Source organism: Cupressus sempervirens, chromosome 10, assembly GCF_028749045.1.
Source record: "Cupressus sempervirens isolate cs-2001-9-10 chromosome 10, ASM2874904v1, whole genome shotgun sequence".
Lineage (NCBI taxonomy): Eukaryota > Viridiplantae > Streptophyta > Pinopsida > Cupressales > Cupressaceae > Cupressus > Cupressus sempervirens.
In genome coordinates, this window is record NC_143127.1 from 775,258,767 (window position 1) to 775,276,326 (window position 17,560).

The window sequence follows — 17,560 nt, forward strand, 5'->3', positions numbered from 1 at the left end:
GGGCTCTACGGCCCCTAGTGATGCATTTGGTTGGTTCCAAAGTGTCGAGAGGAGTCATAGGTTCCCTCTCGATGCATTTAATGACAACATATGTCCCTAGGAGCCATAAGAGACCTAGGGATACATTTGATTGGTTCTAATGTATCGAGAGGGGTGACAAGTTAACCTATGACCCCTGTCGATGCATTTCATGACAACATATGTCCCTAGGTACCTTAAGACCCCTAAGAATTTATTTGGTTGGTTCAAATGAGTCGAGAGGGATCATAGGTGAACTTATGACCCCTCTAGATGTAGTTCATGACAATGTATGTCCCTACAGACCATAGGGCCCCTAGGGACTCATTTGGTTGGTTCCAATGCATCAAGAGGGGTCATAGGTTCTATCTCGATGCATTTCATGACAACAAATGTCCCTAGAGGCCCTAAAACCCCTAGAGATGCATTTGGTTTGTTCTAATGGATCAAGAGGGGTCATAGGTTCATTTTTTATTCCTCTCAACACATTTCATGAAAACATATGTCCCTAGATACTTTAGGACCCCTAGAGATGCATTTGGTTTGTTCGAATGCATCAATAGGGGTAATAAGTTAACCTGTGACCTCTTTTGATGCATTTTATGACAAGGTATGTCCCTAAGGGCCCTAGGGTGCCTAGGGAGTCATTTGGTTGGTTCTAATGCATTGAGAGGGGTCATAGGTTCCCTCTCAATTCATTTCATAAAAGCGAATGCCCCTAGGGGACCTAGGATTTCTAGGGACACATTTGGTTGGTTCTAATATGTTGAGAGGGGTCATAAGTTAACCTATGAGAACTCTCGACACATTTTATGATAACATATGTCCCTAGGGGCCCCAAGACCCCTACGGATGCATTTGGTTGGATCGAATGCATTGAGAGGGGTCATAGGTTAACCTATGACCCCCTATAAATCCATTTGATGAAAACATATGTCACTAGGGGCCCTAGGATCCATAGCGATGCATTTGGTTGGTTCTAATGCCTTGAGAGGGGTCATAGGTTCTTGATGCATTTCATGACAATGAATGTCCCTAGGGGCCCTAGGGATGCATTTGGTTGGTTCTAATGAGTCAAGAGAGATCATAGGTTAATATATGTCCCCTCTCCATGTATTTCATGAAAACATGTGTCCTTAGGGGCCCTAGGACCTCTAGTGATGCATTTGGTTGGCTCTAATGCATCAAGAGGGGTCATAGGTTAACCTATGACCCCTCTCAACGCATTTTATGACAATATATGTCCCTATGGGCCCTAGAACCCCTAAGGACCCATTTGGTTAGTTCCAATGCATTGAGAGGGGTCAAAGGTCCTCTCGATGAATTTCATGACAACATATGTCCCTAAGGGCCCTAAGACTTCTAGGGACCTATTTGGTTCATTCTAATGCATCAAGAGGGGTCATAGGTTAACCTATGACCCTATCAATGCATTTCTTGACAAAATAAATCCATAGGTGCCCTAGGGCCCCTAGAGATGCATTTGATTGGTTAGAATGAATCAAGATGGGTCATAGGTGTCAATGCATTTCATGACAATGAATGAACCTAGGGTCCCTAGGGAATCTAGGGAAACATTTGGTTGGTTCAAATGCGTCAGGAGGGGTCATAGGTTAACCAATGACCCCTCTCAACACATTGGAACCAACCAAATACATCACTAAGGGCCTTAGGGACCCTAGGGACATTTGTTGTCATGAAATGCTTTGAGAGGGATACCTATGACCCATCTCAACGCATTAGAACCAATCTAATGCATCCTTAGGGACTGTAGACCCCCTAAGATCCCTAGGTTAATCTATGACCCCTATGGGTCATAAGTTAAGCTATGACCCCTATCGACGCATTAGAACCAACCATATGCTTCCCTATGGGCCTTAGGGCCCCTTAGGACATTCATTGTCATGAAATGCATCGAGAGGCATACCTATGACACCTCTCAATGTATTAGAACTAGCCAAATGTGTCCTTGTGAGCTTTAGGGCCCCTAGGGACATTTTTTGTCATGAAATGGATCGAAAGGGATCATAGGTTAACCTATGACTGCTCTCAATGCATTGGAAACAACCAAATGCATCCCTAGGGGCCCTAGGGCCCTTAAAGACATATGTTGTTAGCAAATGCATCGATAGGGATTATAGGTTAACCTATGAGCCCTCTTGATGCATTTCATTACAACATATCTCCCTTGGGGCCCAAGGGCCCCTAAGGATGCATTTGGTTGGTTCCAATGCATTGAGAAGGGTCATAGGTTAACCTATGACCCCTCTCAATCCATTTCATGACAACATATGTCCCTAGGGGCACTGAGACCCATTTGGTTGGTTCCAATGTGTTGAGAGGGGTCATAGGTTAACTAATGACCCCTCTCAAATCATTTCATGACAATGTATGTCTGTGGAGGTTGTAGGGCCTCTAAGGATGCATTTGGTTGGTTCCAATTTGTTGAGAGGGGTCATAGTTTAACATATGACCCTTCTCAATGCATTTCATGACAACATATGTCCCTAGGGGCCCTATGGCACCTACAGATGCATTTGGTTAGTTCCAATGCATCAAGAGGGGTCATAGGTTAACCTATGACTCCTCTTGATGCATTTCACAAAAACATATGTCCCTAAGGGCCCAAAGACCCCTAGTGGACCATTTCATTAGTTTGAATGTGTTGAGAGGAGTCATAGGTTAACTTATGACCCTTCTTGATGCATTTAATGATAGAATATGTCCCTAGGGGTAATAGGACCTCTAGAGATGCATTTGTTTAGTTCTAATGCATTAAGAGGGGTTGTAGGTTAATGTATGACCACTCTCGATGCATTTGATCACAACTTATGTCACTAGGGGCCCTAAGACACATAGGGATTCATTAGGTTGGTTTGAATATGTCGATAGTGGTCATAGCATAACCTATACACATTTCATGACAACATATGTCCTTAGGAGCTAGGGCCCATAGGGATACATTTGGTTTGTTCCAATGCATCGAGAGTTCTTGATGAATTTCATGAGAACATATGTCCCTAGGGGCCCTAAAAACCCTTAGAGACACATTTGGTTGGTTCCAATGTGTCGAGAGGGGTCATAGTTTAATCTATGAACCCTATCGACACATTTCATGACAATATATGTCCCTATCGGCCCTAGGGCCTCTAGGGATGCATTTGTTTTGCTCCAATGCATTGAGAGGGGTCATAGGTTAACCTATGACCCCTCTCGGCACATTTTATTACAAAATTTGTCCCTAGGGGCCCTAGGACCCCTAGAGACCTATTTGGTGGGTTCCAATGCTTCAAGAGTGGTCATAGGTTAACCTATGACCCCTATCGGCGCATGTAATATCAACATATGCCCCTACGAGCCTTAGTTCCCTTGGGAATGCATTTGGTTTGTACCAATGCATCATGAGGGGTCATAAGTTAACCTATGACCCCTCTCAACACATTTCATGACAACAAATGTCCCTAGGGGCCCAAGATGCATTTAGTTGGTTCTAATGCATCGAGAGGGGTCATTGGTTAACCTATGACCCCTCTCAATCCATTTCATGAAAACATATATCCCTAGGGGCCCTAGGACCCCTAGGGATACATTTGGTTGGTCATAATGAGTCAAGAGGGGTCATAGGTTAACCTATGATCCCTCTTGATCCATTTCATAACAGCATATGTCCCTACAGGCTGTAGAACCCCTAGGGATCCATTTGGGTAGTTCAAATGCATCACGAGTGGTCATAGGTTAAGCTAAGACCCCAATAATTGCATTTCATGACAACATATGTCCCTAGGGATGGTAGGGCCCTATAGGGATGGTAGGGCCCCTAGAGACACATTTGGTTGGTTCCAATGCATCAAGAGGGGTCATTGGTTAACCTATGACCCCTCTCAACTCATTTCATCACAACGAATAACCTTAGGGGCTCTAGGGCCCCTTGGGATGCATTTGGTTGGTTTCAATGCATTAAGAGAGGTATAGGTTCCCTCTCGATGCATTTCATGACAACATATGTCCCTACATGCCCTATGACACTTAAAAATGTGTTTTGTTGGTTCTAATTCATTGAGAGGCGTTATAGGTTAACCTATGAACCCTCTCGATGCATTTCATGACAACATATGTCCCTAGGGGCCTTAAAACTCCTATAGATGCATTTGGTTGATTTGAATGTGTCAAGAGGGGTAATAGATTAACCTATGACCCCTCTTGATGCATTTCATGACAACGTATGGCCCTAGGGGCCCTTAGAGACACATTTGGTTGGTTCCAATGCATCGAGAGGTGTCATTTGGTCATTTATATTTAATAAAAACATATTTCCTTAAGTCCCCCAAGACAAATAGGGATGCATTTGGTTTGTTCGAATGCATTAATAATTGTCATAGGTTAACATATGACCCCTCTTGATGCATTTCATGACAGTGTATGTCCCTAGGGTCCCTAAGGATGCATTGGGTTGGTTCCAATGTATTGGGAAGGGTCATACGTTCCCTCTTGATGCATTTCATGATAACATATGCCCCTAGGGTCCCTAGGAATGTTAGGGATGCATTTGGTTGGTTCTAATGTGTTAGTAGGGGTCATAGGTTAACCTATGACCCCTCTCGATGCACTTCATGAAAACATATGTCCATAAGAGCCCTAAGACCTTTAGGGTTGAATTTGTTTGGATCGAATGCATCAAGAGGGGTCATATTTTAACCCATGACCCCTCTCAATGCATCTCATGACAACGAATGTCCCTAGGGGCCCTAGGTGCCCTAGGGACACATTTGGTTAGTTCCAATGTGTCGAGAGGGGTCATTGGTTAACCTATGATCCCTATCAAATGCATTTCATGATAACATATATCCCTAGAGGCCCTAAGACCACTAGGGATGCATTTCGTTGGTTCTAATGAGTCAAGAGGGGTCATATGTTAACCAATGACCCCTATCGATGCATTTTATGAAAAAATATGTCCATAGGGGAGGGCTACTAGGGACATATTTGGTTGGTTGCAATTGTCGAGAGGGGTCTTAGGTTAAACTTTGATTCCTCTCAATGCATTTCATGAAAAAAAATGTCCCTAAGGGCCCTAGGCCCCCTAGGAATGCATTTAGTTGGTTCTAATGCATCGAGAAGGGTCATAGGTTAAGCTATGAACCCTATCAACATATTTCATGACAACATATGTGTCTAAGGGCCCTAGGTCCCCTAGGGATGTATTTGGTTGGTTCCAATGCATCGAGAGGGGTCATAGTTTAACCTACAATCACTCTCAATGCATTGGAACCAACCAAATGCGTCCCTACAGGCCCTAGGACAACTAGGGGGATTTTTTGTCATGAAATGTGTCTACATGGGTACCTATAACCCCTCTTGACACATTAGAACCAACCAAATGCTTCGTTAGGGAACCTAGGGCACCTAGGACCCCTAGGTTAATCTGTGACCCATCTCAATGCATTAGAACCAACCAAATGCATCCCTGGGGGCCCTAACGACACTAGCGACATTCATTACCATTAAATGCATCAAGAGGGGTACCTATGACCCCTCTTGGTGAATTAGAACCAACCAAATCTGTCCTTATAGGCCTTAGGACCTATAGGGACATTGGTTGTAATGAAATGCTTCGAGAGGGGTCATAGGTTAACCTATGATCCCTCTCAACACATTGGAACCAACCAAATGTGTCCCTATGGGCCCTAGGTCCCCTAAGAACATATGTTGTCATAAAATGCATCGATTGGGATCATAGGTTAACCTATGAGCCCTCTCAATGCATTATAACCAACCAAATGTGTACCTAGGGGTCCTAGGGCCCTTAGGGACATATGTTTTCATGAAATACATTGATAGGGGTCACAAGTTAACCTATGACCCTTCTCGATGCATAGGAACAAACTAAATCCATCCCTAGCAGCCCTAGGGCCACAAGGGACATTCGTTGTAATGAAATGTGTCAAGAGGGGTTATAGGTTAACCTATGACCCCTCTTGACACATTGGAACCAATCAAATATGTCCCTACGAGCCGTAGGGATGCATTTGGTTGATTTCAATGCATCGAGAGGGGTCATAGGTAGCCTATAACCCCTCTCAAATGATTTCATGACAACATATGTCCCTAGGGGATCTAAGACCACTAGGGATGCATTTGGTTGGTTGTAATGCATCGACACATTTCATGACAACATATGACCCTAGGGGCCATAGGACCCCTAGGGACTCATTTAGTTGGTTCTAATGCATCAAGACGGGTCATAGGTTAACCTATGACCCTGCTCAATGCATTTCATGACAACAAATGTTCGAGATGCATTTGGTTGGTTCTAATGCATCAAGAGGAGTTATATGTTAACCTATGACCCCTCTCAATGCATTTCATGACAGCATATGTCCCTAGATTCCCTAAGACCCCTAGAATCGCATTTACTTGGTTCTAATACATTGAGAGGGGTCATAGGTTACCCTATGACTCCTCTAGATGCATTTCATGACAACATATGTCCTTAGGGGTCGTAGGACCACTAAGGACCCATTTGGCTAGTTCCAATGTATCAAGAGGGGTCATAGGTTAAGCTATGACACCTATCGATGAATTTCATGATAACATATGACCTTAGTTGTCCTACAGCCCCTAATGACACATTTGGTTGGTTCCAATGGGTCAAGAGGGGTCATAGGTTAACCTATGGCCCCTGTCAACACATTTCATGACAACGAATGACCATAGGGCTCTAGGGCCCCTAAGGATGCATTTGGTTAGTTCCAATACGTCGAGAGGGTTCATAGGTTGCCTCTCGATGCATTTCATGACAACATATGTCCCTAGGGGCCCCAGGACCCTACGAAAGCATTTGGTTGGTTCTAATGCATTGAGAGGGGTCATAGGTTAACATATAACCCCTCTTAATGCATTTCATGACAACGTATGTCACTAGGGGCCTTAAGAACCCTAGAGATGCATTTGGTTGGTTCAAATGTATTGAGAGGGGTCATAGGTTAACCTATGAACCCTCTGGATGTATTTCATGATAACATATGTCCCTACGGGGCCTAGGACCCCTAGGGACTCATTTGGTTGGTTCCAATGAATCAAGAGGGGTCATAAGTTTCCTTTCAATTTATTTCATGACAACATATGTCCCTAGGGGCCTTAAGACCCCTAGGGACACATTTTGTTTGTTTTAATGCATCAAGAGGGGACTTAGGTTACCCTATGACACCTCTCGACGCATTTCATGACAACATGAGTCTCAAGGTCCCCTAGGAACCCTAGGGATGCATTTGGTTTGTTTGAATGCATTGAGAGGGGTCATTAGTTAACCTATAACCCCTCTCGATTCATTTTAGGATAACATATGTCCCTATGGGCCTTAAGACCCCCAGGAATGTATTTCTTAAGACCCCTAGGGATGGATTTGGTTGCTACAAATGTGTCGACAGGGGTCATAGGTTAACCTATGAACCCTCTTGACATACTTAATGACAACATATGTCCCTAGGGGCCCTAGGGACTCATTCAGTTGGTTCTAATGCGTCAAGAGGGGTCATAGGTTCCCTCTAGATGCATTTCATGACAACTTATGTCCGTAGGGGTCTTAGGACCCCTAGGGACACATTTTTCTTGTTCTAATGCATTGAGAGGGGACATATGTTAACCTATGATCCCTCTCGATGCATTTCATGACAACACGTGTCCCATATCCCCTAGGACCCCTAGGGATGCATTTGGTTTGTTTGAATGCATTAATAGGGGTCATAGGTTAACCTATGACCCCTCTTGACACATTTCATGATAATGTATGCCCCTAGGGGCCCTAGGGGCCCTATGGATGCATTTGGTTAGTTTCAATGAACTGAGAGGGGTCATAGGTTGCCTCTCAATGTATTTCATGACAACATATGCCCCTAAGGGACCTAGGACTACCAGGGATGCATTTGGTTGGTTCTACTTTGTCAAGAGAGATCATAGGGGATCATAGGTTAACCTATGACCTCTCTTGATGCATTTCATGACAACATATGTCCCTAGGGGTTGTAAGACCCTTAGGGATGCATTTGAATAGATCAAATGCATCCAAAGGTCTCATAAGTTAACCTATGACCCCTCTCAATGCATTTGATGACAATGAATGTCCCTAGGGCCCCTAAGGAAGCTTTTGGTTGGTTTCAATATTCTGAGAGGGGTCATAGGTTAGCCTTTGATCCCTATAAACACATTTCATGACAACATATGTCACTAGGGTCCCTAGGACCCCCTATGGATGCATTTAGTTGCTTCTAATGCGTTGCATTCCATGATAACAAATGTCCCTAGGGGCCCTAGGGCCCCTAGAGATGCATTTGGTTGGTTATAATGAGTCAAGAGGGGTTATAGGTTAACCCCTCTCGATGCATTTCATGATAACATATGTCCTTAGGGGCCCTAGAACCCCTAGTAATGCATTTGGTTGGTTCTAATGCATTCAGTGGGGTCATGGGTTCGATGCATTTTATGACAACATATGTCCCTAGGGGCCCAAGGACCCCTAGGGACCAATTTGGTTCATTCCAATATGTTGACAGAGGTCATAAGTTAAGCTATGACCCTTATCGATGCATTTCATGTTAATATATGTCCCTAGGGACATTAGGACTCCTAGAGACCCATTTGGTTGGTTTCAATGCATTGAGAGGGGTCTGAGGTTAACTTATGACCCCTCTTGATGAATTTCATGACAACATATGTCCCTAGGGTCCCTAAGACCCCTAGGGACCCATTTGGTTTGCTCCAATGCATCGAGAGGGGTCATAGGTTAACCTATGACCCCTATTGACATATTTCATTACAAAATATGTCCCTAGGGGCCCTAGGGCCCCTAGAGATGAATTTGATTGGTTCCAAGACATTGATAGGGGTCATAGGTTAACCTATAACCCCCTCTTGATGTATTTCATGACAACAAATTCCCCTAGGGGCCGGAGGGACCCTAGGGACACATTTGGTTGGTTCCAATGTCTCAAGCGGGGGGTCATAGGTAGCCTATGACCCCTCTCGATGAATTTCATGACAACATATGTCCCTAGGGGCCCTAAGAAAACTAGGGATGCATTTGGTTGGTTCTAATGCATTGAGAAGATTCATAGCTTAAACTATGACCCTTCTTGACACATTTCATGACAACATATGTCCCTAGGGTCCCTAAGACCCCTAGGGACTTATTTAGTTGGTCTCAATGCCTCGAGATGGGTCATAGGTTAACCTATGATCCCTCTCAATGCATTTCATCATAACATATGTCCCTAGGGGCTCTAGGACAATTAGGGACTCATTTGGTTGGTTCTAATGTGCCAAAATGGATCATAGGTCAACCTATGACTGCTCTCGATGCATTTCATGTCAACATATGTCCCTAGGGGCCCTAGATCCCTAAGGGACACATTTCATTGGTTCCAATGCATCGAGAGGGGTCATAGGTTAACCTGTGACACCTCTCGATGCATTGAATGTCCCTAGGGGTCCTAGGGCCCCAAGGGATGCATTCGGTTGGTTCTAATGCATCAAGAGGGTCCATAAGTTGACCTATAACTCCTCTCGATGCATTTCATGACATATATGTCCCTAGGGGCCCTAGGACCCCAAGGGATACATTTTTTTGGCTCTAATATGTCAATGCATTTCATGACAACATATGTCCTTAGGGGCCGTAGGACCACTAGGGACCCATTTGGTTGGTTCCAATGCATTAAGAGTGGTCATAAGTTAAGCTATGACCCCTACTGATGCATTTCATGACAAAATATGTCCCTAAGGGTGATAGGACCCCTAGGGACACATTTTGTTGGTTCCAATGCATCAAGAGGGGTCATTGGTTAACCTATGACCCCTCTCGACTCATTTCATGACAACAAATGACCCTAGGGGCTCTAGGGCCCCTAGGGATGCATTTGGTTGGTTCTAATGTGTTGAGAGGGGTCATAGGTTCCCTCTCGATGCATTTTATGATAACATTTGTCTCTAGGGGCCCTAGGATGCCTAAGGACATATGTGGTTGGTTCTAATGAGTCAAGAGGGGTCATAGGTTAATCTGTGTTGCCTCTCAATGTATTTCATGACAACATGTGTCCTTAGGGGCCTTACGACATCTAGTGATGCATTTGGTTTGTTCTAATGCATCAAGAGCGGCCATAGGTTAACCTATGATCCCTCTCGATGAATTTCATGAAAACCTATGTCCCTAGTGACACATTTGGTTGGTTCCAATGCATCGAGAGGGGTCATAGGTTCCCTCTTGATGTATTTCATGACAACATATGTTTGTAGGGGCCCTAGGACACCTAGGGGCACATTTGGTTTTTTCTAATGCATTGAGGGGGTTCATAGATTAACCTATGACCTTTCTAGATGCATTTCATGATAACATATGTCCATAGGTCCCCTGGGACCACTAGTGATGCATTTGGTTTGTTCAAATGGATCAATAGGGGTCATAGGTTAACCTATGACCCCTATCGATGCATTTCATGACAACACATGTCCCTAGGGGCCCTAGGGTCATTAGGGATGCATTGGGTTGGTTCCAATGCATCAAGAGGGTTCATATGTTCCCTCTCGATGCATTTCATGGTAACATATGCCCCTAGGGGCCCTTGGACTGCTAGGGATTCATTTGGTTGGTTCTAATGTGTCAATAGGGGTCATAGATTAACCTATGATGCTTCTCGATGCATTTCATAACAACATATTTTCCTAAGGGCCCTAAGAATCCTAGGGATGCATTTGGTTGGATCAAATGCATTGAGAGGGGTCATAGGTTGACCAATGACCCCTCTTGATGCATTAACCTATGACCCCTCTCGATGCATTTCATGACAATGTATGTGCCTAGGAGCCCTAAGGCCCCTAAGGATGCATTTGGCTGGTTCCAATGTATTGAGAGGGGTCATAGATTAACCTATTACCCCTATCAATGCATTTCATGATAATATACGTTCTTAGGGGCCCTAGGACCCCTAGGGATGCATTTGGTTGGTTCTAATAAGTCGAGAGGGGTCATAGGTTAACCTATGACCCGTATCGCCACATTTTATGACAACATATGTCCCTAGGGGCCCTAGGGCCGCTAGGGACACATTTGGTTGGTCCCAATGTGTCAAGAGGGGTCATAGGTTAACTTGTGACCCCTCTTGACACATTTCATGACAACGAATGTCCCCTTAGATGCATTTGGTTGGTTCTAATGCATCTTGACACATTTCATGACAACATATGTCCCCAAGGCCCCTAGGACCCCTAGTGTTGCATTTGGTTGGTTCTAATGCATTGAGAGGGGTCATAGGTTAACCTATGACCCCTCTCAATGCATTTTATGATAACATATGTCCCTAGGGGCCCTAGGGCCCCTAGGGACCCATTTGGTTAGTTCCAATGCATCAAGAGGGGTCATAGGTTAGGCTATGACCCCTATCAACACATTTCATGACAACATATGTCTCTATGGGCTCTAGTTCCCCTAGGAATGCATTCGGTTGTTCTAATGCATGTAGATTTTATGATAAAAAATCTCCTAAGGGGCCCTAGGGCCCTAAGGATGTATTTGGTTGGTTTCAATGCATCGAGAGGGGTTATAGGTTCCCTTTCGACACATTTCATGACAACATATGTCCCTAGGACCCTAAGACCCATATGGATGCATTTATTTGGTCACAATTCATCGAGAGGGTTCATAGGTCAATGCATTTCATGAGAACATATGTCCTTAACGCCCCTAAGACCCCTAGGGATTCATTTGGTTGGTTTGAATACATCAAGAGGGGTTAACTTATGACCCCTCTTGATGCATTTCATGACAAAAATGTCCCTAGGTGCCTTAGGGCCCTTGAGGACTCATTTGGTTGTTTCTAATATGTCAAAGGGACCTATGACCCTTATCGATGCATTTCATGACAAAATATGTCCCTAAGAGCCCTAGGGCCCCTAAGGATGCATTTAGTTGGTTTGAATGCATCCAGAGGGGTCATAGGTTAACCTGTGACCCCTCTCAATGTATTTCATGAAAATGTATGATGCATTTGGTTGGTTCTAATGTGTTGAGAGTGGTCATAGGTTAACCTATGACCCCTATCAACACATTTGATGACAAAATATGTCCCGAGGGGCCCTAGGACCCCTAGGGACACATTTGGTTGGTTCTAATGCATTGAGAGGGGTCATAGGTTAAGCTATGACCCCTCTCTATGCATTTCATGACAACATATGTCCCTAGGGGCCCTAAGACCCCTAGGGATGAATTTGGTTGGTTCTAACGCATTAAAAGGGGTCATAAGTTAACTTATGACCCCTCTTGACACATTTCATGGCAACATATGTCGCTAGGGGCCCTAGGACCCCTAGGGACCCATTTGGTTGGTTCCAATGCGTCGAGAGGGGTCATAGGTTAATCTATGACCTCTATTGACACAATTTATGACAACATTTGTCCCAAGGGGCCCTAGGGCCCCTAAGGACACATTTGGTTGGTTTGAATGTGTCGAGAGGGGTCATAGGTTAAGCTATGACCCCTCTCAATGTAGTTCATGACAAAATATGTCCCTAAGGGCCCTAGGACCCCTAGGGACCATTTTGTTGGTTCTAATGTGTCGAGAGGGGTGATAGGTTAATCTATGACCCATCTCGACACATTTCATGACAACATATGTCCCTAGGGTTCCTATGATCCTTAGGGACCCATCGAGAATGCACTGAAAGGGGTCACTAGGGGCCCTAGGGATATATATTGTCATGAAATGTGTCAAGAGGTGTCATAGGTTAACCTATGACCCTTCTCGACACATTTCATGACAATATTATATTTAATAATAATAATATAATACTATATATTTTAATATAATAATAATATATTATTAGATAATATAACAATAATTATCATATATATTACTATATTATATTTTGTTATAATAATTATTATATTTATAACTATATTATATTTAATAATAATCATACTAATCACACATATTACTATATATAATAATAATAGTTAATAATAATAATCATAATCATATGTAATAATAATGCCCACACTTCCCAAAAATAAATTTCCCTCTAAAGTTCCCCTTAAAAGTTTCCTCTAAAATTTTCCTCCAAAATTTCCAATGTGGGCGGTTTCCCTCCCAATTGGAAAATTCAGAGTACTCAGATACTTGATTTCATATTGGGTATCTGATCTGAAATCAGATACCTGATTTGAATTTAGGTATTTGATTGGGCTTGGTATTTACCATACCTATTTGATCAACCCAAAAAAAGTGTTTGAGAAGGGTTTCACTGACACTCGAACTTCAAGTAGCCATTTGAAAATGATATTTTCATCAAAATTGAATGAAATGAAAAGGTTTTTCTTAATAATACTCTCAAGATTCCATTGATATAATATCTGTCAAATTATGAGTTCAATAAGTATTTATTAGTTAATTTTCAATGCAAATGATTGTAAAATGCCAATTGACATACTGATTGAAAAATAGCTATAACTTTCAAATAGTATAACATTTTTTAAATCCAAAAATTGTGTCACATTCTATGCTTCGCCTAGTATAAGGGAAATAAAATTAATTTTGTAAAGTTTTCAATCAGTTAAGGTGGTCAGACATGGGAGTTTTTAATTTCCAAAAAGTTTTAGTAGAAAATTTGTATTTAATTATTTATTTGGAATAAATATACCCATAAATATGTCTCACATCCTGACACAAGTATACTTTTTATATCTGTAATTATATTAAAAATTATTATCATTTGATTTTGACTAAGGTGGTCAGACATACACCTACTTTTTATTTTCGCTCTAAATTTTTTGTAGTACTACATTAAAATCCAAATTTTTGACCAATCAAATATTTTTTTCTCTAGATAAGGCCTAGTAGTTCAGAAACTACATTCAATTTCCTACAGATTATTTTCTTACAATTTTTTGATATAAAGTCCAGAACCACTTTAAAATTATGCGTCAAGTTGACATAACCCCGATTTGCTAGTTTTTCACTGCCACATAAGGCCATAGTTTGGTTGACCATGATCCTGCACATACCTTATTCTTCTATGCATTTGAGTCCTTCAATTTATGAGAGTACTTAATTATAGTTGTGTCCCCTTTAATTATTTCATTCAAACATTATTTTCTATATACATAGGCCCTATTACCATATGTGGTCTATTTCACATGCTTCCTCTTTCACATCCCATTTGACTCGAGATGACCAGGTTGTAGATTTTGCAACCTTATCATTAGGATTTTCCCATATCTTTCTAACTTGGGCTCAAATTTGAATTGGAGATGGGTACTATGATTTTAAGTGAGATTGTATATCTTAATCCACCCTCCTTCAACCTTTAAGCTCTAATGACCTAAAGAGGTAGGAAAAGATGTTGCGACTACCATTTTGGATAGCAAAGGAAGAGATCAATCCAGAAAGAACTTAAAGGATTGAGCATCCAAAAAGAATTTAAGAAAATTCAAGCATTCATCTTTTCTACCTTATCTTTCAAAATCATTGCTTATCTAATTGAAATTCAACCAAATCTTTAGAAAACATAATTCTAATAATGATAATACCACAAACAAATCGATATTTTATAGGGGAAAAAATTGAGCAGTTGCCTAGGCTAACTTTGTGCACATATACTTCCTAATTCGTATATCAAATTTTGATAATTTTTTCAGTGAGCCTCAATAAGTGAGTGAAGAGCTTAAAACTAACCTTTTGACTTTCTCGTAATTATGGGGCTCTTTGTAGAACTTGTAGAGTACAAGGTGGTCTAAAAGTGTCATTTTAAAATGTTCACTTGATACTCATCACTAAGACCCCTCAGTAGTTGCTCACCCCAAAAATAGTACTTTTTGCACAAATGGACCAATCAAAAACCAAGAAAACTAAAAAATGATCAACTATTAGTACATGTATAACCAACTATTAGTACATGTGGGATCATTTCTTGGGACTTTTTATGGCAATAATTTGGAGGGAAAAGTAGTGGTAATTGGAAGGGTGGATGTGAAGGAAATACGTACATGGGCAATAACTGGCTCATTTTCCATTACCCAAACAAAACAAAAAGGATTTATAGAAGAGAAAAAAAATAAGACATTAAATCCCTTACGACATTCTTACAGAAGGAAGATCTTTATATTACCAAATTATCTTTATTTCCTACATATAAGTCTCTAGGATCCAACTAAAACAACTTTGGAAAGCATGTTTAAGGTTGCTTGATTCTCATTTAGGTTTATAATATACACAATGATGTTTATGAAAAGCACCTCTCTTTTTTTATTATTCAAAAATGTGATTGTCTGATTTAGAATATTCTACAAAATGTTTGCCTCTCAATATGGTTATCTAACTAACAATTTATTTTTTCATGCACTTTGACTAGTTATTGAATTACTATCATGATCTTCCAAACTTTTGTTTTAATATTCAATGAACTAAAGATACATTTATATAAAAAGCATGCAATTTAGTAACAATGTTGCACAATGGTTGTTTATTGTTATAAACTAAATATTGATTTGATAATTTGTAAACAATGTAATATTCTCTAAGTTGTATTAAATTTAAATAATGTATTTTCAGAGAATGTTGATATTTTTATAAAGAGATAAATTTTATATTATTTAGCTGATAGGCTATAAAATTACTTTTTTGACTGGAAAATTGTCAGCCTTTGACCAAACAATTGTCATCTTTTGTCGTTCATTATTTTTCGACTAGATCTATCTCACTCCAACTGTAACTCTTATTTATTTCCTATTTATTTAATTTAATTAGCTATTATCTACAATTTTAACTCTTATTTTTTCTTATTTATTTATATATCTCCATTTTAAACTCTCTTATTTATTTTATAAATTAATTTATCTATAAATTTAACTCTCTTTTTTTCCTACTTATTCAAAAAATTAATTAGTTGTTATCTCCACTTTTAACTAATGTTTTCTTTCTTTTTATTTAATTTTTATTTTAAAATTTGATTAAAGTTTTAGTTTTTAAATTATTTTAGTTAATTTGATTTTTCTACTTTAAATATTAATTTTTAGTTTATTCAATAAGATATATGTCAAGGAGTTTCTATTTTTGACTATATATTTTTTAATATTTCTCATATTAATTTTTTATATTAAGTTTTATAGGTTTTTAAAAATAATTATTTTATTCATATATTTAAGCCAACAAAATTTAAATTAGGCAAGTTTTTAGTTTTTATAATTATTTTTTAAAGATTTAATTTTTTACTTTAAATATTGATTTTGAGTTTAATTAGTGATTACATATTTGTATGATTGAAGTTTTAGTTTTTAAATTATTTTAAAAATTAGTATAGTTTTTCATTTAAATGTTGGTTTTTAGTTTACCCAATATGATATTTGTGGGAGTTGCTATTTTTAATATATTATTTTAAATATTTCTCATATTAATTTTTCATAATAGTTTAGTTTTTATTTTTATGGAGATTATTTTTAAATGATTTTTTTCCATATATTTAAGTTGGTAGATTTTAAATTAGTTTAGTTTTAAATTTTTTTAAATGATTTTATTCATATATTTAAGCTCGTATTCTTTAAATTAATAAGTAGAAAATATTTTTTCACAACAAGTTAAACTATGATATTGTTACCAGGGCTTAACTATGTAGTTTTTAAATCAAACTCATTGACTCATGTTTAATTAGTATAGATTAACAAGAATCCATCTCTCATGATAATAATAGAACACTTAGTAGTCTTTGGATTTAGGTGATGCTCACAGAAGTGAAGCACTGAGACTTCCCTTTTTTATGGGAATATTTTTTAGATGATAATTTATTAGTATATAATAAATTAAATAAATAAATATTATTTATCTGATTTGTTCCAAAATTAAATTTTATTTTACTTAAAGTAAACACCTGTCGGCTCATCATTATAGTCACAAAAATTTGTGACTACTAGTTTATATAAAAAAATCAACTTTTTATCATAAATATAGAATAATAATATTTGTTATTTTAATAGAAAAAGTTCCATTGTTAGTACTTTATCATCTCTTTACATCTATACTATAAAGATAATTTATGACATATATAATAACAAATTTAAGTATTATGTCATGATAAATTTATTGACCAAAGTTCAAAATTTTATTAGGCTATTGGGTTTACAAGTTTTGATTGTAGATACTTGAATATTCTTGTCATGTATGTGGTTTTGATATGTAGAACAAGTAAATAATTAATTTAATATAGTAAAATTGAAATATTATTATTAATGATTAGAGTAATAAAAATCAGAACAAATTTGTAATATCTATATGAACTTAAACCTGAGTAAGGAAGGGGTCCCATGCAGGGGGCTTAAGGAAGGGAGTGGTGTATGCTTTTAGCCACTTTGAATATTTAATTTTATGTTTCTAGTTAAACAATAGTTGTAGAGGGAAACTAATTTTTGAACTTATTTTAGAACAGCTTGAATAGACAACATATGTTATATCTACTACTAGCTTAAAAATATTTCTTTTAAAATAGAAAGCTACTTTGATTCTATTTT